Here is a 26,203-nt window from a genome sequence, read left to right as displayed (position 1 = left end):
AAAAAATAAAGCCTGGGGGCGGGGCCACAGCCCAAAGCGTCACCCCCAGCAGGGCGCTGCCCGGGGCAGGTCCCACTGCCCCCCCTTGCTACGCCCCTGCCTGAAAGGCTTCGCCCCGGTATACCTAAAGGAGCGTCTCCACCCCCATCGTTCAGCCTGGACACTGAGGTCCAGGACTGAGCGCCTTCTGGTGCTTTCATCACTATGAGAAGCGAAGTTACAGGGAACCAGGCAGAGGGCCTTCTAGGTAGTGGCGCCAGCTCTGTGGAACGCCCTTCCCATCATATATCAAAGAAATAAACAACTGACGTTTATAAGACATCTGAAGGCATCTCTGTTGTTGGAGAGGCAGCTTGGTGGGGGGAGAGCTTCAAGACCAGGAGGCCAAAGGCAGCGCCATCACTTCCTGTTTCCATCCGAACACTGGGAAGGGCTGCTCTGCGAACGTAGCTCTAGAGACGCGCGCGTTCGACAAGGAACCCGAAGTGTCTATAGGTCGGAAGTTTCCAGGTGGCCAAAAAGACCCCTTTAAAAGTGGGAGGTTTTCCGAAGGGGAAGAGGGGTGTTGGTTGATTAACCCCCACCTCCGATATACTCCGCTTTATATTGCGGGGAAGAAAACCGGAACAGCGAGCAAGGGAGGAGGAGGAGGTCCAGAGAGGACAAAGAGGTAAAGAGGCTGCGTGGAGAAAGTGGGCAATGGGGGTGGGGGTGGGAGGGGGAGAGAAAAAGACAGAGACCCCTCCCGGAAACAGAGCCATAGATATGGGGTGGGGCTTGCCGGGTGTTGTTTCTCCACACCTGATGAATCTCCCAGAAGGGCGCCATTGAGGATGTTTTTGTGTGGATGCAAATGTCCCAAACAGGGTCTTTGACTCGGGTGAAATAAAGCCAAGTTTCACCCCTGCCCGCAAAAAAAGCCCCTCTCCTGGGCCTCTATAAGCAGGGGCCCCGATCCCCGCAATCCAGCTGCGAAGTGGGGGCCCAACAGCGGCAGGGATTGCGTGGCACGATCTCCTTTGGAGCCCCCCCCCCACCACGTCCTGGGGGTCCAAGAGATGCTCAAGGCCCCCGATCCATGCAACCCAGCTGCCACCTCCTTTGCAGCGCCCTCCCCTCCACACACGTCTCTTTTTCCTGGGGGCTCAAGCGATGCTCAACTGCCCTGCACCCCCTGTGTGCAATTGCCTTAATTAAACGTGATGCCCCCCAAGGGGGTCCCGACGAGGAGGACCTCCTATCCCCAAGCCTTTTCCTGTTGGCAGGAACCCCTGCGGCTTGATGGAGAGACGGAGTCCACGAAAGGGTTAAAGGAAGTGAAATGGGCCTGGATAGAGACCCCCTCTCCCCTCCCCCCTCCTCCCTCGTCTTGGGCGGCCCCTTCGGATGGAGAGCTTGGTGCGCCCGCCCGGGAGAGATCCGGCGCAGAGGGCGGGGGGGGGTATGAGAACAGGGGAGACTGTGGGACGGAGGGAGGTGGGCAGAGGAAACTGGGGGCCTGAGGGAGGAATGGCGGCATCCCTGGGGGATAGAAGCCCAGCCGAGCAGAGAGGGAGGGAGAGGGGGAGAGAGAGAGAGAGAGACTTCCTTTTGGAGAGATGTCTCCACCCTTGGGCGCTGGAGGAGGAATCTCTGGGGGTGGGTCTGCTTTGGCATCTCCCTCCTGCCCAGGAATCTGATCCCCCCACCCTTTCCTTCCTGGAAGCTCCATCCTCTCCCAATTCTCTGGGCTGCATTATACCAAGTCCACCTTGGAGAGGAGAAGAGAGAAAAAGGTGGAAGGCCCTGAGAGGGAGGAGGGAGGAGGAGGCCTTCTTCTGGAACCCCCTCCCAGGAAGTAGCCAGAGACCTTTTCCTCTCTCTCAGGCTCCCATTCCACTGCATGGTTAATTGATGATGATGATGTACACCTATCCAGGAATATGGGGAAAGGATGCTATAGAAAAGCTTTCAGGGTTTATCTATAAGTATATCCTGAAGGCATTTCTGTTACTTTTATTTTTTGTAGGCAATATCAGAGTGAGTGAATCTATTAGCATCCAAAGATCCATGAGCTGTCCCAGTCTGGGGCATTTCCATGATAGACAATACCTGTGGCTGGAGGTTCTACACCCAGGGCTGTGCACCTGCAGGCCAGGAATTGCCACTGTTGCAGGCAAAGGGTGTGAGCTTGCCAAAATTACACACAGTATGCAAGTGAGAATTCAAAAAAAAACTACGCAAAATCTACAGAGAGACTTGCAGGATACGGGAGATGCGGGTATTCCTGGTCCAGAGTCCACATCCTCAGCCTGCAACCCACAAATGCAGAGACCATAATACTTTTATTAGCCCTTAACGGGACACCAGATAGTTTCTTCAAAAGATGAATATTTTGGAATGCTTTTACAGTGACATAAATGTCGCTTCCATTTTCCTTATTCCGTACAGGAGAGACTCTGATCTGCAAGTCTTGAGCTCAACTCCTCGCCTGAAACAGAAAAATACAGAGACTTTGTCCTGGACCAATTGAGAGGTATGTCCTTCCTCTTCACTAGGAGACTGTATCTTTGTAGATCCTGTTTTCAGTTTGTGAGAACTTAAGAGAAATATTGCTGGATTAGGATCAGGGCCCACTTTGTCCAGCATCCTCTTCTCACAAGAATCAGCCAAGAAGAAAACCCCCAGCAGGGCCATTAGCAGCTGTCTCCCCACTCAGGATTCCCAGCCCCGGGGATTCAGATGAATAATTCCTTCGTAGGGGAGAGGGAAACTAATAGATGAGAATCGAAGGACTGCTACTGAAATGGTGGGTGGTTCTGACAAGGTGGACACGATGGAGCCTCCTCAGGAAGTAAATGGTGCAGGATTAGGGAATGTGTGTAGTTGGTAGGAGTGTATCAGGACGATGTTACACATCATGGAGGAAGGAGGAAACAGAATACAGATATTTAGCTTTTTCAGAGGAGGATGGAGAAAGTGTGTCCCTCCAGATGTTGTTCCAGTACAACCCCTATCATCCTTGGTCGTTGGCCATCCTTGTTTGGGCTGACGGTACTAAGAGTCCAACCACATCTGGAGGGCCAGAGGTGCCCCACCTCAGCATAGATGGTTCCTCTAGGGGCTCAGTATCACTTGGGAGGTCAAGGTGGGTGTGGATACCAAGGGTTACTGAGACACGTTTTCATGGATTATGATTGATACCTAGACTCCAAATCCAAGGTGCCAACACTAAACGAAGGTCTTGATGGTACCCTCAAAGATGTCTGGTTCACATTCCAGAAGATGTTCAGGGGATAGATCTGAAGGTTCTGAAATGAGTTACAATCAAGATTCTGAGTTACAATTCAGGCTGAGAAATAGAGGCAGGGATCATAAATGTCATCTAAATATGGTCGTCCCCCCCCCGCCCACTCTCTTCTGGTGGAAACATTTGTGATTGCACTTCCTCCCTCTAAAGTCAGATTCCTTCCTTCCATCCCCTCTTGTTTCATCCATCTGCCTCGAGACACAATGTGTCTTGAGACACCTCAATTTCTCTGCAATATTGGCCTCAAAAGCCCATCTCATAAGCTCAAACGAGATTCACCACTCTCTATCAATATATCAGCAAATTGCTGCATCTCTCCTTCCGATATTAACTAACCCCCCCCCGGCACGTCCATGACCCCTCGGTCTCCCTCCTGGTTCGACCAAGAATGCAGGCAATGCAGAACCAACGAAATCAACACTGGTGGGCAACTATATTGGCCCCTATGTTGACTGCCATAAATTCCTCCCTTACAATACCAACAAACTGGAAACAGAGTATAATCATTTCAATTTACAAAAAAGGAGATCCCCAAGATCCTACCAACTACGCTGCCCTTGATCAAGAACTATCTATTGTGGCCAGACTTTCCACGTGGTTTCCCTGCGTGAAGGCAGTTAGATCTCTGGCCCACTATCTGAGTGATCTGATAAACCCTTCGCTAAGAAGGGCCTTTACACTGGCTCGATTTCATGCCATCCCCACAGCATTCTTACAGGGTATATTTTCCAATACTCCTTTGGATCTTCGGCTCTGCCCATGCAACAAAGGAAAGACAGAGGACTTTATTCACTTTTTCCTCTACTGCCCATTATATGTCTCAATAAGACCCAGGCTTGTCCCTCTAATCCCGCGGACTATCGCCAGGGACGTGGACCGCATGGAATTTCTACTGGCGGATGCCAACCCCTTGATTTCACGTGGAGTGGCCATCTATACATTACAGGCCCTGAAACTCAGGTCCACCTTTTTGGCTAACTTGCCCTAGCCTTAGTCCCATGTATCTTCTTGACATGGACACTGTCAACATGCCCTGCTATTGTTCTTCATTTTACCTTTATTTTACCTGTATTATCCAACAGATTTTACATCTAATGTTTTAACTGAATCTGCAGTATTCCCTGTATAACCGTGCCAGGCAACTGACTGGTCTTTTGCTATGTGCTATGGCCACATGGATAATGCAGTAAATAAAATAAATTGAATTGAATTGACTCAGTCACTGGCAGAATCTGGGAGTGGCCCCTTCCAGCTACGTCCCCAACATAAGAATTTCGGCACCCTGAGTCGCCTCCTCCCCTCTTTGCATTTGACACCTCTGTGCAATTGGGGCAATGGAAATGGCGTGCCTCCCTCTGAGACTGCTTGGCGAGTTGAGCGCAGGATCTCAGTAGCATCCCCAAGCCCTCTCCCCACCGGGCTGCTCTGTCCCCGCCTCTCCTCGCTGGAAGTTGAGCTCTTTCCCCCACTGGAGGAATTGCTACTGCTGAGGAGTTGCTGGGGCTCTCTATAACCCAGTGGGTCATCCGACACTCTCCTGAGTATGGGCGGCAGAAGGTGGCACTGCGGCTCTCTGCTCTCTCCAGCCCCTTCCACCACCTTCCACAGCACCAGCGGCGGCGGTGTCTCCCTGACATGCAGCATAAAAAGTAACAGCTTCATCTCATGAATGAATCAGTGCTACATATCCAAGGCTAAAGTTTCCATTAAGTACAGTTATATATTGATGGTTAATATCGAGCTGCTTAAGTGTGACACATATTGCCCATTGAAATAGAGGTGGTACGTCCAAGAGTCTCTGGTCATTGATGCAAATGGGGGATAGGACAGGGAGAGAGGCTTGGGCAGAGAATTTACACTAGGGTACTCCTGTGCCAGAAAATGGGCACGAGATCAGGTGGCACATACTGTAATAATTATAAATAGTAATTGGGATGAGTGCTAATTGAACTTGATGTGTGTCATATTCCTTTGTTCTCTCCCTTGAAATCCCAACAGGATTTTGTCTCCCTGCACTCTGAAGCAGACGGTAGAGAAGGCAGGCAAGAATTCTGGGAGGCCACCTGTAATTTCAAAAGGAATAACGAAAGAAACCATTTAAATGTGTAGAGTGTGGAATGTGCTTCAGTCAATGAGCACAATTCTTTCACATTAATTAACTGAACCAGATAACGTCAATTCAAACCTTAATGTACACCTACAGACTCACACAGGGGAGAAACCATTTAAAGGTATGGAGTGTGGAAAGAGCTTAAGTCCGAATGGGAACCTTACACAACATCAAGAAACTCACGAAAGGGAGAAATCCTTTAAATGTATGGAGTGTGGAAAGAGTTTCAGTCGAAGTGAAACCCTCAGAACACATCAGCAAACTCACACAGGGAAGAAACCATTTAAATGTATGGAGTGTGGAAAGAGCTTCAGTCAAAGTGGACACTATAGACTACATCAACGAACTCACACAGGGGAGAAACCATTTAAATGTATTGAGTGTGGGAAGAGCTTTATTTCGAATGGAGGACTCAGAATACATCAGCGAACTCACACAGGGGAAAAACCCTTTAAATGTATGGAGTGTGGAAAGAGCTTCCCTGTAAGCGGGAAACTTCAGCTACATCATCGAACTCACACAGGGGAGAAACCATTTAAGTGTATAGAGTGTGGGAAAACCTTCCATAAAAGGGAAAACCTTAAACTGCACCAAAGAACTCACACGGGGGAGAAACCATTCAGATGTATGGAGTGTGGAAAGCGATTCCGTGAAAGTGGGAAACTTCGACTACACCACCGAACTCACACAGGGGAGAAACCCTTTAAATGTATGGAGTGTGGAAAGAGTTACATTAATACTGGGGCACTTAGAAGCCACCAGCGAACTCACACAGGGGAAAAACCATTTAAATGTATAGAGTGTGGAAAGAGCTTCAGTCGAAGCGGAGCATATAGACGACATCAACAAACTCACACAGGTGAAAAAGCATTTGAATGTATAGAGTGTGGAATGAGCTTCAGTCGAAGTGACACCCTTAAACTACATCAGCGAACTCACACAGGGGAGAAACCCTTTAAATGTGTGGAGTGTGGAAAGAGCTTCAGTGATAGTGGGAAACTTCGACTACATAATCGAACTCACACAGGGGAGAAACCCTTTAAATGTGTGGAGTGTGGAAAGAGCTTCAGTGATAGTGGGGAACTTCGACAACATAATCGAACTCACACAGGGGAGAAACCATTTAAATGTGTGGAATGTGGAAAGAGCTTCATTAGAAGAAGGACACTTCGACTACATCAACTTACTCATACAGGGGAGAAACCATTTAAATGTGTGCAGTGTGGGAAAACATTCAATCAAAGTGGAAACCTTAAACAGCACCAAAGAACTCACACAGGGGAGAAACCCTTTAACTGTATGGAGTGTGGAAAGAGCTTCAGTTTTAGTGGAACCCTTAGACGCCACCAGCGAACTCACAAAGGGGAGAAACCATTTAAATGTATGCAGTGTGGACAGAGCTTCACTGATAGTCAGACAATTAAAAGACATCTACGAACTCACACAGGGGAAAAACCATTTGAATGTATGGAGTGTGGGAAGAGCTTCGGTCGAAGTGAAATCCTCAGAATACATCATCGAACTCACACAGGGCAGAAACCCTTTAAGTGTATGGAGTGTGGGAAGAGCTTCAGTCAAAGTGGACACTATAGACTACATCAACGAACTCACACAGGGGAGAAGCCATTTAAATGTATGGAGTGTGGAAAGAGTTACATTAGTAGTGAGGCACTTAGAAGCCACCAGCGAACTCATACAGGGCAGAAATCCTTTAAGTGTATGGAGTGTGGAAAGAGCTTCAGTCAAAGTGGAAACTTTAAAAAACACCAACAAACTCACACAGGGTGAAACCACTTTTATGAACTCACATGGGTCAGAAACCCTTCAAATGTAAGGAGTGCTGTGGATTTACTGCTAACTTCATGGCACGAAGCTTCAATTCCTGTGGCAAACAGCGATCAGTTCTCCCAAATAAGAAAAGCCATTTAAAGAACTGTGAGTAGAAATATTTGGATTTCAATTTGAAAGAATTGGCTAAAGCAAGGGATTTTAAAAACACGGAGAAGAAGAAGAAGAAGAAGAGTTTGGATTTGATATCCCGCCTTTCACTACCCGAAGGAGTCTCAAAGCGGCTAACATTCTCCTTTCCCTTCCTCCCCCACAACAAACACTCTGTGAGGTGAGTGGGGCTGAGAGACTTCAGAGAAGTGTGACTAGCCCAAGGTCACCCAGCAGCTGCATGTGGAGGAGTGCAGACACGAACCCGGTTCCCCAGATTACGAGTCTGCTGCTCTTAACCACTACACCAAACTGGCTGCTCTTAACCACTACACCAAACTGGCTCACGGAGGTCAGTCCTTTGCCACTGAAACAGCTCGGAAGCAGCAGAATCTCGGCGGAAGCCATGGACTTTGATCTTTATTGAAGTCTTCCTGAAGGCATGTACAGGCTGGATTCCCCCCCCCTAGGTAGGGAAAAGGGGGTGAATGAACTGTATATATTTTGATCCTGCGTAAAAAGGACTGTGAATTAAAAGCAGCTCTTCTCCGGAAAGTGGACCACCCAGTCAGCAAGGCTTGACTTCCTTGTTATATAGTAGCCAAATTGGGAAAAAGTTACTTTCTTTTTTCAGTCTGGAGATATTTAGTATCTGCAAGAGTCTGAATCCTGGAAAAACAGCACATTTGCTATATTGCCTTTTCTTGATAGGATTGTGACTGTTGGGGGACAATTTTCCTTTTTAAAAAACTATTCTTTCTGGGAGTGCTCTGTTGTTTCAATTTGTAAGTGAACTTTGGAACTTTTGTTTACATCATTAGCTTCTGTTGACTTGGACATTTCCTGTGTGATAAAGGCGAGCCTTTGTAGAGGCTGACCTTGAAATATGGCTGAAACAAGAAGTGGAAAAAATAGCAGAAAGAAAGTCATCTAAAAGCCAAGAGCCCATTGTTGAATTAATTCAACAGATGACATTTGAATTAAAACAGGAAATAAAAATGAACAGAGAAGGTCCGGAGTGGATGACCCTCGTGATCTCTTCCAACTCTATGATTCTATGATTCTAAGTAGTGGACACCATTAAGACGCAGATGGATGATTTCAAAAAATTGTTTGGGGAACTTAGACAAGAAGTGAAACAAGTAAAATCAGACATTTTAAGTGTGGGTCCCAGGGGGGAGGTCCTGGAGGAAGCAGAAACTAAAGCAGATACCAGATTGCTGGATTTGGAAAGTACACAGAAGGCTGCTCAAGACTCAATTGCATTTTTGCAGATGAAAGAAAACGAGACACATTTGAGACTAAGAGTGGTACCAAAAGGAGAAAACAGCAATCTAAAGGACTGATTGATGCAGGAATCGGCTTCCTGGTGGGATCTGGATAAGGAAGAACTCGACCCTTGGATTTTGAAGGCTTTTAGATATGGAGCTAGAAGGAAAAAGGATAGTAATGTGCCAAATGATTGTTTAATAGTTTTTCAAACTAAAGAACAGAGAGATGAGATCCTGGGCCACCACTACAGGAATAATCTTAAGATTCAAGAGCAACCGGTAAAATTGTACAAGGAGATCCCCAAGCATTCTAGACTCCACTATTTGGATCTTACTCGTCATTTGAGACAGAAGCAGATTCCTTTTCAATTGGAATTCCCCCCAGGAATCTCCTTTACATACAAGGAGAGAAAACAAAGAATCAGGACACCTGGAGAGATGAGGAGTTTCCTTGATAAACATACGAAAGACTTTGAAACTAAGCCAAAACCAACAGGAACAGCAGAGTAAACTTACACCTTTTTTCTTTCCAAAACTTCAGTTCAAAATGGCTTTGAAAGTACTTTCTTGGACTGTAAATGGTTTAAATATACGTGCTAAAAGGAATCAAGTACAGCATGTTTTATTGAAGCAGAATTTGGATGTAATTTGTCTACAAGAAACACATGTTACTAGAAATCACAGGAAAATTCTACAAAACAAATGGTTAGGCTTAGAGTTTATCTCTTCAGATACAGTTAAGAAGAGAGGTGTGATATATGTTAAAGAGAAACTTAGATTTATTGCTGTTGAAATTACAGCACAGGGCGAAAACTCTTAATTGAAACAAGACTGGAAACAAGACTGTTGGATTATTTGGACTATAAAATAGTGCTACTGGGAGACTTACATGGAGTGGTCTCCACCTTGATGGATCGAACACAAAGGCAGTCAATTTCAAATGAAGGAAGACTGGCAAAAGTCTATTTTGAGTTGGTGGAAAAGTTTGATTTAGTGGATATTTGGAGACTGAAGAACCCATTGGAAACGGATTTTATGTTGTTCTCAGATGCAAATCAATTGTTTAGTTGTCAGGACTATATCTGGATAACCAAAGACTTGGTCCCAAGGGTGAACAAGGCAGGTATCTTCCCAAGGATATGTTCAGATCACAATCCAGTTCTGTTGGAATTAAAGATGTCTCTGCAGGGTTCATTCAGATGGAGAATGAATGATGCTTTATTTAGGAACAAACAGACTGTTAAGAAGGCCCAGAAGACCCCAAGAGACTATTTTAACACTATTATGAAAAACAACATTGAATTGAGGGTCGTTTGGGACGCAAGCAAACGGTCATGAGAGGATTTCTAATTCAACAAAATTCTATTAGGAATAAGATCCAGAAAGAAAAAAAGGGAAAAATCTTGATTCAGTTGAAGGTAAAAGAGAAAAAGCTAAGAAGTAATCCAAAGAAATAACAGATTCAAAAAGAAATTAAAGCCTTGCAAATACAATTTTCTCAGATTATAAATCAAGAGATAAGAGTGGAAAGTTAAAATGATGAAACAAAGATCTTTTGAATCTGCAAATAAATGTGGGAAATGGCTTGTGTGGCAGTTGAAAAAGAGGCAGTATCAAAATACAATAACTCATATTGTGAATGAAGGAGGAAACATTGAGAACGCAGTAGTGATTAGAAAATAATTCCAGAAATATTATAGGCATTTGTATAAAAGAGAAAAGGAGGACAATGAAAAGATAAAACAATTTCCCGAACTAAAAGGGCAGCACAAAATCCTCACAGAGAAATAGGTTCTACTTAACGATTCAATCTCGAGACATGAAATTTTACCCAAATGAAACTGGTAAAGCTCCAGGCCCGGATCAATTAACAGCCAAATACTATAAAGCAATGAAGGACTGGTTAGCCCAACCTTTGATGGAGGTTTGCAACAATATATTGAGGGGAGGCCAAGCACTGGAGACCTGGAAAGAGGCCTTTATTACTCTGAACCCTAAACCAGATACAGATCGAGCTCAAGTTAAAAATTACATACCAATCTCCTTACTTAATGTGGATTACTTAATGTAGTCCTGGAGGTGTTGCTGAATATGATAAGAAAAAATGGAGAAGTTAAAGGTATTGAGGTTGGGTCGAAGCTATTTAATTAAAAGCCTTTGCTGATGATATAGTGCTGACATTACAGAATGCAGAATCCAGTGCAAGTAGAGCACTGGAATTGATACAGGAATTTGGGCAATTTGCAGGTTTTAAACAGAATAAGAGTAAAACCAAAGTGCTAGGTAAAAGTCTTGCTGCCGAGGAGATTGCCAGGATAGAAGAGAATACTGGTTTGAAATTTGCTAAAAAGGTGAAATACCTTGGTGTGAATTTGACTACAAAAAAAATTGAATCTTTATAAAGACAATTATGCTAAGTTACGGAATGAAATCAAGAGGGATTTGGATATATGGTCAAATTTGAAGTTATCATTTTCGGGCCAAATATCTGCTGTAAAGATAAATGTTTTGCCAAAAGTGCTGTTTTTATTACAAGTGTTACCCATCATAGATAACATGAAATGCTTCAAAGAATGGCAAAAAGAATTATCTAAATTTATCTGGCAGGGGAAGAAACCAAGAATAGAGTATAAACTTTTAACAGATGTGAAAGAAAGGTGGTTTCTCCCTGCCAGATCTAAAAATTTGTTATGAAGCGGCTGTTTTTTGTTGGTTGAAATAATGGTTTATGTTGGAAAACACTGATCTGTTAGATTTGGAAGGATTTGATAATGTATTTGGGTGGCATGCTTATTTATGGTGTTATAAGATAAAGGCCCATAGTGGTTTTAAAAACTATATAATCAGAAAATCATTGTTTAATGTTTGGATTAGATATAAAGGTTTACTAGAAAGAAAAACACCTATGTAGATTTCTCAATTAGAGATTAAGGCCCATAAAAAATTAAACATGGAAACCAAGTGGTTGAAATATAGTGATCTCTTAACGGAAGATGACAATAAATTTAAATTAAAGTAATGTGAACAACTTTAAGATAAATTAAATGACTGGTTGCAATATCACTAGATTAATGAAATATTCAAGGCTGATAATAAAAATACTGGTTTTCAGTTAGAAAAATCCAGATTGGAATTGGAATTGCTGGACACGAGAAGTAAAAATCTTTCTAAGATGTATAATTTATTGTTGGAATGGCATACGAAAGATGAACAAGTGAAATCGGTAATGATTGGATGGGCTAAGGATGTGGGGCACAATATTATGTTTGAAGATTGGGAGAAATTGTGGAAAAAAAGGAATTAAGCTTACTGCATGTACTGCTTTCAGAGAAAATATAATGAAAATGATTTATAAATGGTATATAAGACCTGTAAAACTTGCAAATATGTATCGTACATCTGATAATAAATGTGGAAATGTAAAGAAAAGGAAGGAACCTTTTATCACATGTGGTGGACGTGCCCCAAGGTAAAAGACTTCTGGGAGAAGATTTATAATGAGATGAAAAAAGTGTTGAAAAACACTTTTATTAAGAAACCAGAAGCCTTTTTATTTGGAATTGTCGGAGGGGAAATCCCTAAATAGGACATAACATTCTTTTTGTATGCCACAAACGCTGCAAGATTATTACTTGCAAAGAGCTGGAAGAACCAAGAGATACCAACAATAGATGAATGGCAAATGAAGATCATGGAGTTTATGGAACTTGCCGAGCTGACTGGAAGACTCCGCGATCAGGGAGAAGACACGGTGGAGGAATATTGGGGAAAAATTAAATTGTATTTGAACAAATATTTAGTATTTAGTTTGCCTGAGGAATCAGTTATACACTTTTTGTAATATTTTTAGGAAGTAGATAGAATAGAGATGTTTAAAAAAATATTGGTAAAGATATTTTAATATTTGATTGTTCTTGTGTATTATGGTGCATGTTTTTTGTATCTTACAAAATGAATAAAAATTATTTTTTAAAAACAAATAAATGCAAGGAGTGCGGAAAGTAATGCAGGTAATGTCTTAAAACAGTAGAAGACAAGACGCAATGCAATGTTAGGGAGGGGAGTGTGCATCTGGAGAGCTGGTGGTGAATAATGATGGGCTGAGAGTCACATGGTTTTTGGAGAGATTGAAAATGTTCATGCTTGAAATTGGGATGTGGGAGTTGTGAAAAGTGGAGTGTGAGACTTGTTGTGTTGCTTTGGATGTACAGTTGGTTTATATACGAAGAGTCGGATAACTCCCATTTTTATAATTGCAATAAAGGTACAATGAAGACACAGAAATCTGAAAGCATCTCCTTACATACAGATGGTAGTCAATGTGTTACCACACTTGCTCATTTTTGGCTACGTCAAGGGTGAAGTGTTGAAATAAAACATTATCAGTATCAAAATCTTTATTGGTATCACTTACAAACATTCTATAAAACATTATCTCTGTTGGCATCATCTAGCTTGTAGCTGGGACCCAAATACGAAGCCTGCTTGCACCCATGACTGGAACAAAGCCGTAGTCTAAATGTGGTTTGCCCTTTTACCGTATATACGCGAGTATAAGCCGACGCAAATATAAGCCGAGGCACCTAATTTGACCACAAAAAACTGGGAAAACTTATTGACTTGAGCATAAGCCGAGGGTGGGAAATGCAGCAACTACTGGTAAATTTCAAAAATAAAAATAAATAAAATTACATTAATTGAGACATCAGTAGATTAAATGTTTTTGAATATTTATTTCAAAGAAAAACAGGGGCAAGGAGTTCCATAGGCTTGACTCTGCACCACAGGAATAAGCGCTTTCTTTTATTTGCCCCCTCCCCTCTTCCAACAGTTAGGCTTTCCTTTTTATTTCTTTGGTGTATTTTATGTCCAATATTTCCATCCCCCTACAACCTCTATCAATAAATGGGACTGATTCCTGAGTGTGAGGGGGTTTATTTTCAGGCCCTTTTCTTCCCTCCCCAAAGAACCCTCCCTTCCCAAACAGCCAAGCTGTGAATGGATCCAAAGGAAGATAAGAGTTGCAGAGCTCCTGTGACCTTGCCTCCTCCTGGGCTTTGCAGAGAGGAGGGGGGCAAGAGCCTCTGTTCCTTGACTTGGGGGTCCTCCCTGCACCCTCCCCTTCATCCCAGGGACCCCCTCTTCTCCCCAATGGACGCTTTGCAAGATGAGCAGAGACTCACTGGATTCAGGAGGTGCCAGGGATGCAGCACGTGCAGAAGAGAGAGACAAAGGCCCCCTCCTCCTTTTGTAGGTGGGCTTGGTATTTCCTGACCTCTCTAGGAATCCCACTCAATCCTTTTTAACCCTTGGCAAGCCAGTGCCCCCAGCTTCTCTGATCCTGTCCTGTGCCTTTTGCAGGAAAGAGCTTCTCTCCACTTCTCTCCCCCCCCCCAACTGACAGAGGGGGAAGCATTGTGCAGTGCTTCTCCGATCCTCCATTCTGTGCCTTTCTGCTGGTGAGTGGAGGCAGAGGCGTCTTTACCCTTCCAGCTTGTGTCTGGAGGCACTAGGACCTCGCAGACAGCTGCAAACGCACGGGATGGGATCGGAGAAGAGGAGTCTCAGATCTCCATCCTGCGCATTTCCTGGTGGGGGGAGGGAAGCGGAGAGAAACTCTTTCTCTCCGCTTTTCCTACCCAACCACTTCGCAGACAGCTGCAAACGCACAGGACGGGATCGGAGAAGATGCCCCCGTCCTGCACATTTCCTGGTGGGGTGGGAGGGTCTTTCTCTCTGCTTTTCCTTCCCCACCGCCTGCCTCACTTGCGCATAAGCCGAGGGCGACTTTTTCAGCCCAAAAAATGGGCTGAAAAAGTCGGCTTATGCGCAGGTATATACGGTAGTTTTATAAGATATGAAACTCGCTTATGCTTGCAATTGGAACCCATAGCGGTTACCACTCATAACTAGGACAACTTTCGGTGTTCTGCTTATGTCAATAGGTAAATGCTGGGGGCGGGGCTTTGACCAAATAAGGGCAATAAGGGATGGGGGTGGGGTCCTGGGAATTGGAGGACAAAGCAGGGACTTTTGCACCCTGTGTTCTTCTGACCTGGGTGTGCCTGAATGGGTTACCCATGCTTGCAACGATGCTTTTCTTTAAATAAACCTTTTGCTACTTCACCAATGAGCTCAGAATTTATGTTAAAGGCTCGTAGGGCGTTAAGATTTAGGAGCCAGTTTTATTTCTCTCACAGAGCATAGAGGGGGCTCTGCCAGAGCCTCTGGAAGCAATGTGCTTCGGGGGGGGGGGGAACGGTGGAACAGGTGTGCATTAAATGCTTCACTGGATTATTCCTAGAGTCCCCTTCTATCCCTTTTAAAGGAATAAAGACACAAGAGTCTTTCCTTAAAATGTAACAAGAATTTTTCTCACATTTCAGTTCACAATCTGATCCCTGAAAGGACAGCTTTACTTAGTAGTTACATAACAATCTGTGAGTTCATCTCACGTGGAGACTAAGCTCATATGCTGCTGGCTGAGAGCCAGCAGACAGTCAAATTACATTAAGATAACAAAATGGCTAGAGAGCTGCAAGCGAGAGAGAGTACATGGCTGCATGATTTGGCTCTTTTATGGAGTTAGCCAGGGCTGTGCCCATCTCCCAGGGGGAGGATGTTCCAGACCAGCGAAACAGGACGTTACACTGACTGGAGTAACATCCCCCTGCGTTTGTCCACTAGGGAAGCAAGGAATGTTCCAATGGATTACATCCCACAACAAGATAAAGGTAAAGGGACCTCTGACCATTAGGTCCAGTCATGTCCAACTCTCTGGTTGCGGCGCTCATCTCGTGATACTGGCTGAGGGAGCCAGCGTACAGCTCCCGGGTCATGTGGCCAGCATGACTAAGCTGCTTCTGGTGAACCAGAGCAGCGCACGGAAACGCCGTTTACCTTCCCGCCGGAGCGGTACCTATTTATCTACTTGCACTTTGACGTGCTTTCGAACTGCTAGGTGGGCAGGAGCTGGGACAGAGCAATGGGAGCTCACCCCGTCACCAGGATTTGAACCGCCAACCTTCTGATCAGCAAGCCCTAGGCTCTGTGGTTTAACCCACAGCGCCACAGTCTTGAAAGACGTACACTGGCTCCCAGTATGTTTTCGAGCACAATTCAAAGTGTTGGTGCTGACCTTTATAGCCCTAAACGCAGGGGGGTTTCTAGCCCCTTGGCTGCCCTTTGCAAGCCAGCCAGCGGTGGGAAAAGCCGCTGGAGGGTGGGGGCTATTTTCGGCGCTACAGGGGCGGAGCCACAGGGGCGGCCAACGAGGGGAGTGACACCCCACCTCACTGGCCGCCCCTGCGTCTCCACGCTGGCAGCGCTGAAAATATCCTTTTTAAAAAAAATAAAGCCTGGGGGTGGGGCCACTGCCCAAAGCGTCACCCCCAGCAGGGCGCTGCCCGGGGCAGGTCCCCCCACCCCCCTTGCTACGCCCCTGCCTAAAAGGCCTCGGCCCGGTATACCTAAAGGAGCGTCTCCACCCCCATCGTTCTGCCTGGACACTGAGGTCCAGCACTGAGCGCCTTCTGGTGCTTCCATCACTATGAGAAGCGAACAGAGCCGTCTCATCCATTGGGGCTGGTGGCGCGGCGCACCAGGGCGCAATGGCCTGGAGGGCGCCTCCGTCCTCCAGCCCCGCTGGCAGCGCCTGCCGGCAGCGCCCTCTGACTCCCGGCAAGGGAGCTGGCCGGCCACGCCACGCCCTCTGGCTGCCCAGCAGAGCACAGGAGCACAGCTCTGCGCGCCCTTCCAGCGCTTCCGGGACGGGAGGCGAGGGCAGCCGGTTCGCGCTCCCGCGCTCAGCCGGATGGCGCAGCGCAGCCGGCCAGCTCGCGCTCTGCGCGCAGCCGCCCGCCCGCCCGATGCAGCGCAAGCTGTCCGGCTGCGCGCGGAGCGCGAATTGCCCGGCTGCGCGCAGGTGCGCGAGCCGGCCGCCCTCGCCTCGCATCCCGGAAGCGCTGGAAGGGCGCGCAGAGCCCCGCGCCGCTCCAGCGCCACGCCCCTCATCCCCCACTCGCCCACCCCCCTCCCAAGGGGCGGCAAGCGCGGGAGGGAGGCGGCGGAGAGGCGGCATGGCGGGGGCGCCGGAGGGATAGCCGCGCCAGGGCGGCAGATCCCCTTGAGACGGCTCTGGAAGCGGTTACAGGGAACCAGGCAGAGGGTCTTCTCGGTAGTGGCTCCCGCTCTGTGGAACGCCCTCCCATCATATATCAAAGAAATAAACAACTATCTGACTTTTAGAAGACATCTGAAGGCATCTCTGTTGTTGGAGAGTCAGCTGGGTGGAAGTATGAGGCAATTCCTCATTTCCACCCGAACACAGGCAGGGGCTGCTCTGCGAACGTAGCTCTAGAGACGCGTGCGTTCGACAAGGAACCCGAAGTGTCTATAGGTCGGAAGTTTCAAGGCGGCCGAAAAGACCCCTTGAAAAGTGGGAGGTTTTCCGAAGGGGAGGAGGGGTGTTGGTTGACTTACCCCCACCTCCCATATACTCCGCTTTATATTGCGGGGAAGAAAACCGGAACAGCGAGCAAGGGAGGAGGAGGTCCAGAGAGGACAAAGAGGTAAAGAGGCTGCGTGGAGAAAGTGGGCAAGGGGGGTGGGGGGGAGGGGGAGAGAAAAAGACAGAGACCCCTCCCGGAAACAGAGCCATAGCTATGGGGGTGGGGCTAGCCTGATGAATCTCCCAGAAGGGCGCCATTGAGGATGTTTTTGTGTGGACGCAAATGTCCCAAACAGGGTCTTTGACTCGGGTGAAATAAAGCCAAGTTTCACCCCAGCCCGCAAAAAAGCCCCTGGGGCCGCAGCGTTCAATCTCCTTTGGAGCCCCGCCCCCGATGCTCAAGGCCCCCGATCCATGCAATCCAGCTGCCACCTCCTTTGCAGCGCCCTCCTCTCCACACACGTCTCTTTTTCCCGGGGGCTCAAGCGATGCTCGGCAGCCCTGCACCCCTTTGGCGCCTTGGCGGGAACGGAAACGTGATGCCCACCAAAGGGGTCCCACGAGGACCTCCTATTCCCAAGCAAGGTTGGATTTGAACCCCCCCCCCCCCGCCGCCGCCCTCTGTCTTTTCCTGCTGGCAGGAACCCCTGTGCCTTGATGGAGAGACGGAGTCCACGAAAGGGTTAAAGGAAGTGAAATAGGCCTGGATAGAGACCCTCCTCCCTCTCTCTCCCCCCTCCCTGCTCGTCTTGGGCGGCCCCTTCGGATGGAGAGGTTGGTGCGCCCGGGAGAGATCCGGCGCAGAGGGCGAGGGGTGAGCGGTGCCAAGGGGGTTCTCTGGCCGCAGGGGAGACTGTGGGACGGAGGGAGGTGGGCAGAGGAAACTGGGGGCCTGAGGGAGGAATGGCGGCATCCCTGGGGGATAGAAGCCCAGCCGAGCAGAGAGGGAGGGAGAGGGAGAGAGAGAGAGAGACTTCCTTTTGGAGAGATGTCTCCACCCTTGGGCGCTGGAGGAGGAATCTCTGGTGGTGGGTCTGCCTTGGCTTCTCCCTCCTCCTGCCCAGGAATCTGGCACTCTTTCAAGGCGACCAGAGGGAGATGCCTGATTTAGGGGGGGGGTCCACTGATTCTCACCCCCTTTCCTTCCTGGAAGCTGCATCCTCTCCCCATGCTCTGGGCTGCATTATACCAAGTCCACCTTGGAGAGGAGAAGAGAGAAAAATCTGGAAGGCCCTGAGAGGGAGGAGGGACGAGGAGGCCTTCTTCTGGAACCCCCTCCCAGGAAGTAGCCAGAGACCTTTTCCTCTCTCTCAGGCTCCCATTCCACTGCATGGTTAATCGATGATGAGGCAGGGATCATAAATGTCATCTAAATATGGTCCCCCCCCCCCCACTCTCTCTTCTGGTGGAAACATTTGTGATTGCACTTCCTCCCTCTAAAGTCAGATTCCTTCCTTCCATCCCCTCTTGTTAACATCCATCTGCCTACAGACACAATGTGTCTCGAGACACCTCAATTCCTCTGCAATATTGGCCTTAAAAGCCCATCTCATAAGCTCAAACAAGATTCACCACTCTCTATCAATATATCAGCAAATTGCTGCATCTCTCCTTCCGATATTAACTAAACCCCCCCCCCCGGCACGTCCATGACCCCTCGGTCTCCCTCCTGGTTCGACCAAGAATGCAGGCAATGCAGAACCAACCTTCGAAATCTCCAGGCAGCTTTGAAATTGGGCTCTACCAAGAGCAAAATTGAGGTGGTTGCCGAACTCCGTACACATTATAAACAGCTTCTTAGATACAAGAAACTACGCTTCACAAAAGCATGCTGGATAGAACTGGATGCTGCCACCACACGCCGAGATGATAAGAAGTTCTGGCAAATTATTAAAATGGGACCTCCGCCGTCCCATGTAACAATATCGTGGAAGCCAGCTGGTATAAGCACTTCTCCCATCTTTATTCTGCTCCCTTCCCTAATCCATCTGTAACCCTTTCCACAGCTAGCAGATCCGCCCTTCCATTGTGGGACCCAGTCTCCCCAGAGAAATGCTTTCAGCTGATTGGCTTGTTAAAGGGAAGCAAATCACCTGGGAAAGATATGTGATCCCCTGAAGTATTCCTATCAAATCAACACTGGTGGGCAACTATATTGGCCCCTATATTCACTGCCATAAATTCCTCCCTCACGATACCGACAAACTGGAAACAGAGTATAACCATTCCAATTTACAAAAAAGGAGATCCCCAAGATCCTACCAACTACAGGCCTATCAGCCTACTAGATATAACCTACAAGATCTATGCCAGATTTCTTCTCGAGAAGTTGACCAACTGGGCGGATGAAATCGGCCTACTCCACCCAGAACAAGCTGGCTTTCGGAAAGGCCACAATACTTCAGGCCACTGTCTAGTCCTCCAAACTCTGATTGACAAATACCAAACAAAGTTCAATTCCAAGCTATATGTTGCCTTTGTCGATTTATCCTCTGCCTTCGATTCCATGAACAGAACCAAACTTTGGCAGAAGCTAAGTACAACCAACACAGACAAAAGGCTCTTATGGCTGCTAATGGAAATTCACTCGGATATAACTGCCAGAGTGAAATTTGGACCCCTGGGCACTCTCTCCCGTCCCTTTCCACTAGCTAGAGGCGTCAAACAAGGCTACCTTTTGGCTCCTTTTCTCTTTAATTTTTATATAAACGATATAATAACAGCTATTAAAGCCTCTAACCAACCTGCCCCGTCCCTGCCACAAGCAAAAATACCCATCTTATTATACGCTGACGACATGGCAATCCTCTCGCTAACTAAGTTGGGACTCAACAGCATGATGAGAGGGCTCATGCAATTTTGCGAAGAAAACTTCCTAAAAATTATTTTTTCTAAAACAGAAATTATCCCCTTCGGCACGATAAAACCAAATCCATCATGGAATGTTGCAGGCCACACCATTGACCAATGCTCGGTCTTTAAATACTTGGGCATTACTTTCCACCACAGATCATCCTGGACAGCCCATTTAAACACGACCATCCTGGCCGCTCGCTGATCCGTGGGTGCCTTGGTGAAATTCTTCTTCGCAAAAGGTGGGCAGCTGGTGGTGCCAATCAGAAAGATCTACCTTAGTAAAATCCCCCCAATGTTGCTTTATGGGGTGGAAATATGGGGGTGGAACCTGAATATCCTCCAACGACTGGAGTCTCTGCAAAACCTTTTGGCAAGAAAGATCTGGGGCCTTCCTAATGGGACAATGGCGGCCCAACTGAGAATGGAACTGGGTCTACCATCCATCGTAGCAAGAGCCCATATCAGGATAATCACCTTCTACAAATCGCTTGCTGAAACTCCAGATTTTCTATTAGCTAAACAAGCCTTCTTAGCCTTTACCGGCAGCCGCACCTGGTCAAGGGGCATGGAGAGCATCTGCGATTGCTACTCCCTTCCAGACTTCGCTGCCCTATCCTCATGGGACAAAGACAAAATTTGCGACTGGATTCTTGCCAGGGACGCTGCCCTTGATCAAGAACTATCTATTGCGGCCAGACTTTCCCCGTGGTTTCCCCGTGTGAAGGTAGTTAGATCTCTGGCCCACTATCTGAGTGATCTGATAAACCCTTCGCTAAGAAGGGCCTTTACATTAGCTCGATTTCATGCCATCCCCACAGCATTCTTACAGGGCGTATTTTCCAATACTCCTTCGGATCTTCGGCTCTGCCCATGCAACAAAGGAAAGATAGAGGACATTATTCACTTTTCCCTCTACTGCCCATTATATGTCTCAATAAGACCCAGGCTTGTCCCTCTAATCCCGCGGACTATCGCCAGGGACGTGGACCGCATGGAATTTCTACTGGCGGATGCCAACCCCTTGATTTCATGTGGAGTGGCCATCTATACATTACAGGCCCTGAAACTCAGGTCCACCTTTTTGGCTAACTTGCCCTAGCCTTAGTCCCATGTATCTTCTTGACATGGACACTGTCGACGTGCCCTGCTATTGTTCTTCATTTTACCTTTATTTTACCTATATTATCCAACAGATTTTACATCTAATGTTTTAACTGAATCTGTAGTATTCCCTGAATAACCGCGCCAGGCAACTGACTGGTCTTTTGCTATGTGCTATGGCCACATGGATAATGCAGTAAATAAAATAAACTGAATTGAATTGACTCAGTCACTGGCAGAATCTGGGAGTGGCCCCTTCCTTTTTTTTTTTTTTTTTGCAAATATGTTTTTATTTTCCATCAACAAACAAAATACATGTACGTTCATCAAATAAAGTTTCACAATTATTACACAAACTCCGCCGAGTTTTCCTGACTTCCCTCCTTCTCTTCTCTGGTTTTTTTAATGTTCCAGCTATTCCCTCGCTTTCTCTTCATTCCCACATGTTTTGTTATCATATTGTTATCATTTTTTGTTATACATTTCTGTCCTGTTACAAGAAATCTGTCAATCCTGTAAGTGCTTACATATCTTTACAGTCTCCTATATAATCCAAAAATTTACCCCATTCCAATTGAAACCTTTGGTCACTTTGCTCTCTTATTTTCCCAGTCAGTTTCACCAATTCAGAATATTCCATTAATTTCCTTTTCCATTCATTTACAGTTGGTACCTCTTTTAATTTCCAATTTTGCGCTATTAATATCCTCGCTGCTGTGGTGGCATATAAGAAGAATCTTTGATCTTTTTTTTTCAATTTCTTCTCCAACTAAACCAATCAGGAAGGCTTCTGGTTTTTTCGTAAACGTATATTTTAAAAAAAATTTTAGTTCATTATAAATTGCTTCCCAATAAGGTTTAATTTTTTCACATGTCCACCACATATGGAAAAACTCACCGTCTTTCACTTCACACCTCCAACATTTCTTATCATATTTCTTATATATTTTTGCTAATTTTACTGGGGTTAAGTACCATCGGTACATCATTTTCATAATGTTTTCCTTTAAGATTATACAGGCAGTAAATTTCATGTGTTCTTTCCATAATTTTTCCCACATTTCGATTTGGATATTGTGCCCGACATCTATCGCCCATTTTATCATAACATCTTTAATCTCTTCATCTTTTGTGTGCCATTCTAATAAGTAATTATACATCTTGGATAATATTTTCTCATTGCTTTCTAAAATTTCCACTTGAAATTTCGATTTCTTATTATCAAAATTACGTTTTCTTTTGTCTTCATTAAATAGACCACACACCTGGTGATATTGGATCCACCCAGTCAATTTATCTGCCACCTGATCATAAGCTTTAATTTTCCAACCTTTTTCTGATTCAATCAACAAATCCTCATATGTTAGCCAATTTTCTTCCTCTGTATTGGTTTTCTTTATTGTTAATATCTCCGTGGGTGATAACCATCTAGGTGTCCTTCTTTCTACCAGTTCTTTGTGTCTTTGCCACACCTCATACAAGGGCTTTCTAAATACATGTGTCAAAAATTCCCTATGTACTTTCACCTTGTCCTGCCAGAGGTATGCATGCCATCCGTACCTGTTGTTAAAGCCTTCCAAATCCAGTATCTCTCTATCCTTTAAGATCATCCACTCTTTCAACCAGGTCATGCATGATGCTTCGTAATAAATTTTTAAATCTGGCAATCCAAATCCTCCTCTCTCTTTTTTATCTATTAGTAATTTATGTTTGATTCTTGGACGTTTGCCTTGCCAGATAAATTTTGACAGATTTCTCTGCCATTCCTTTAGCTGACTTGTACCTTTTATCACAGGTAACATTTGAAAAAGAAATAGGACTTTCGGCAGGACACTCATTTTCACACTTGCAATCCTTCCCCACAGAGATAAATTTAGTTTATTCCAAATTTCTAAATCTCTTTTGATTTCTTTCCATGTCGAATCATAATTATCACTAAACAGATTAATATTTTTAGGTGACAGCCAAATTCCTAGATATTTAACCTTTTTTACCACCATAATGCCATATTTTTCCTGTAATTCCTCAATTTCGTTCTTATTTAGATTTTTGACCAGCATTTTTGTTTTTTCTTTGTTTAGCTTAAACCCTGCTAGTTTCCCAAACTCCTCTATTACTTTCAACATTTCTCCCAAACTCTGCATCGGTTCCTCTAACGTCATAACTAAATCATCCGCGAAGGCCTTTATTTTGAATTCTCTTTTGCCAATCTTAACTCCTTTAATATCTTTTGTATCTCTTAATTTGTTTGCCAAAACTTCTAGCACGACAATAAAAAGAAGCGGCGATATTGGGCATCCCTGTCTTGTTCCTTTTGTAATTGTAAATTCGTCTGTTAATGTACTATTGACCACTAATTTTGCCACTTGTTCCTTGTAAATAGCCATGATCCCATTTAGGAATTTTGTTCCCACCTCCAACTTTTTTAGAACCTTCATCATGAATTGCCACGATACGTTGTCGAAAGCCTTTTCGGCATCTATAAAGATTAAGGCTGCTCTTTTCTGTATTTTCAAATCCAAGTACTCAATTAGATCTACAATTGTTCTGATATTGTTTTTCATCTGCCGACCTGGGAGGAACCCTGCTTGGTCTTTATGGATTATTTTGTTTAAAACTTTTTTCAATCTGTCCGCCAATATGTTTGTAAACAATTTATAATCTAAATTCAATAATGAAATCGGCCGATAGTTTTTAACATTTAATAAATCTGTGCCTTGTTTAGGGATTAATGAGATAAAGGCCTCCTTCCATGAGTTTGGGACTTTCCCATTGATCAGAATCCCATTCATCACCTCCAACATCCTTGGTACTAACTGAGGTGCCAATTCCTTGTAATATCTCGTCGATAAGCCATCGGGGCCTGGGGCTTTCCCTCCTTTTAATTTTTGTATTGCACATTTGAGTTCTTCTTCTGTTATCAATGCATTTAATTGTTCTTGATCCTCTTTTGAATTTTTTTTTGGTTTATTCTCTTCTAAATAATAATCCATCTCTTCTTCCTTCTCTTGTTCTTTCTGATAAAGATTCTTATAAAATTCCTGAAATATATTTTTGATTTCTTTTGGGTTCTCAATTATTTCCTCATTCCTTTTGATTTTATTTATTATACTCTGTTCTTGTCTTTTTTTCAATTGCCATGCCAATACTTTCCCCGTTTTGTTGGCATGCTCAAAATTCTTTTGTCTTAACCATTTTAATTTCCACTCAATTTCCTGATTAATTAATATTTCAAATTGGTTTTTCAGCCCCTTAATATTTTGCTTCAGATCTTGATTTCCTGGTTTTAAAGTTAATTGCCTTTCTTTATCTTCCAATTCTTTTAAGATTTCTTCTTTCTTCTTCTCTCTTTCTTTCCTTTTACCAATGTCTTGAGAGATCATGAAGCCTCTCACACCATGTTCAGGTCTGTTCCTTTATTCATATTCAGTTCAAAGTAATCATTTAATACCTTCTTTGCTTTTTCTACTACTTTGCCATCATTAAGTAAACTCTCATTCATTCTCCACCTGGTTTTGGCACCTTCTCCTTTTAATTCCATATATACAGCATTATGGTCAGATAATATTCTCGGCTGAATCTCTATTTTGTTCACCTTAGATAACAATCCCTTAGTAACCCAGATGTGATCTATTCTCCCTGAACTTTTATTGGGCTCCGAAAAATAGGTGTATTGTTTTGTTATCGGGTGCTTAGCTCTCCATGCATCTATCAGATTTAGGTTCTCTGTTAGTGTAAAGAAAGTCTTTGGCAATTTGCCTTCTGAACCTGAGCTTCTTGAAGATCTGTCCAGTGCCGGGTTTACAACCCCATTCATATCACCCATTAGAATTTGTTTTTGATCCGCAAATTCAAGCAATATTTCCTCCAACTTTTTATAAAATTTAGCTTTTTTGTTATTCGGGGCATATATCCCCACCAATTGTATTTTCTCACCTTGCCATGTTATTTGTACAATTACCACTCTCCCTTCTTCATCTTTATACACCAGCTTAGGTTCTAACTTCTGTTTTATATAAAAAACCACCCCTCGCTTTTTCTTTTTATCTGCCGACACAAAATCCAAACCCAGTCTTTTATTTATTAATATTCTTCTATGTTTTTTGGCAATGTGGGTTTCTTGTAAGCATATGACATCTAGTTTTTGTTTGTTCAAAACATGTTCAACTTTATTTCTGGGAGTGGCCCCTTCCAGCTACGTCCCCAACATAAGAATTTTGGCACCCTGAGTCGCCTCCTCCCCTCTTTGCATTTGACACCTCTGTGCAATTGGGGCAACGGAAATGGCGTGCCTCCCTCTGAGACTGCTTGGCGAGGGGAGCGCAGGATCTCAGTAGCATCCCCAAGCCCTCTCCCCACCGGGCTGCTCTGTCCCCGCCTCTCCTCGCTGGAAGTTGAGTTCTTTCCCCCACTGGAGGAACTGCTACTGCTCAGGAGTTGCTGGGGCTCTCTATAACCCAGTGGGTCATCCGACACTCTCCTGAGTATGGGCGGCAGAAGGTGGCACTGGGGCTCTCTGCTCTCTCCAGCCCCTTCCACCACCTTCCTCAGCACCAGCGGTAGTGGTGTCTCCCTGACATGCAGCATAAAAAGTAACAGCTTCATCTCATGAATGAATCAGTGCTACATATCCAAGGCTAAAGTTTCCATTAAGTACAGTTATATATTGATGGTTAATATCGAGCTTCTTAATTGTGACACATATTCCCCATTGAAATAGAGGTGGTACGTCCAAGAGTCTCTGGTCAGCGACGCAAATGGGGGATAGGACAGGGAGAGAGGCTTGGGCAGAGAATTTACACTAGGGTACTCCTGTGCCAGAAAATGGGCACGAGATCCGGTGGCACATACTTTAATAATTATAAATAGTAATTGGGATGAGTGCTAATTGAACTTGATGTGTGTCATATTCCTTTGTTCTCTCCCTTGAAATCCCAACAGGATTTTGTCTCCCTGCACTCTGAAGCAGACGGTGGAGAAGACAGGCAAGAATTCTGGGGGGCCACCTGTAATTTCAAAAGGAATAACGAAAGAAACCATTTAAATGTGTAGAGTGTGGAATGTGCTCCAGTCAATGAGCACAATTCTTTCACATTAATTAACTGAACCAGATAGCGTCAATTGAAACCTTAATATACACCTACAGACTCACACAGGGGAGAAACCATTTAAAGGTATGGAGTGTGGAA

General features: G+C 45.0%; 1 protein-coding gene and 1 long non-coding RNA gene across 2 annotated transcripts in view; one reads left to right on the top strand and one right to left on the bottom strand.

Moving 5' to 3' along the window:
- The window catches only part of LOC117042197 (zinc finger protein 658B-like), a 240,752-nt gene that overhangs the window by 64,911 nt on the left and 149,638 nt on the right, over window positions 1-26,203 (bottom strand). The gene's annotated exons all lie outside the window — the stretch shown is intronic.
- LOC117042248 lies at window positions 459-26,203 on the top strand. Its single transcript, XR_004426065.1, has 3 exons — window positions 459-670; window positions 2,431-2,515; window positions 25,956-26,203. It is a non-coding gene; the product is annotated as an uncharacterized LOC117042248 (long non-coding RNA).

The sequence above is a fragment of the Lacerta agilis genome, chromosome 2, assembly GCF_009819535.1.
Source record: "Lacerta agilis isolate rLacAgi1 chromosome 2, rLacAgi1.pri, whole genome shotgun sequence".
Taxonomy (NCBI): Eukaryota; Metazoa; Chordata; class Lepidosauria; order Squamata; family Lacertidae; genus Lacerta; species Lacerta agilis.
The sequence above is the reverse complement of the archived record's forward strand: the minus strand, read 5'-3'. Positions and strand labels throughout refer to the sequence as shown.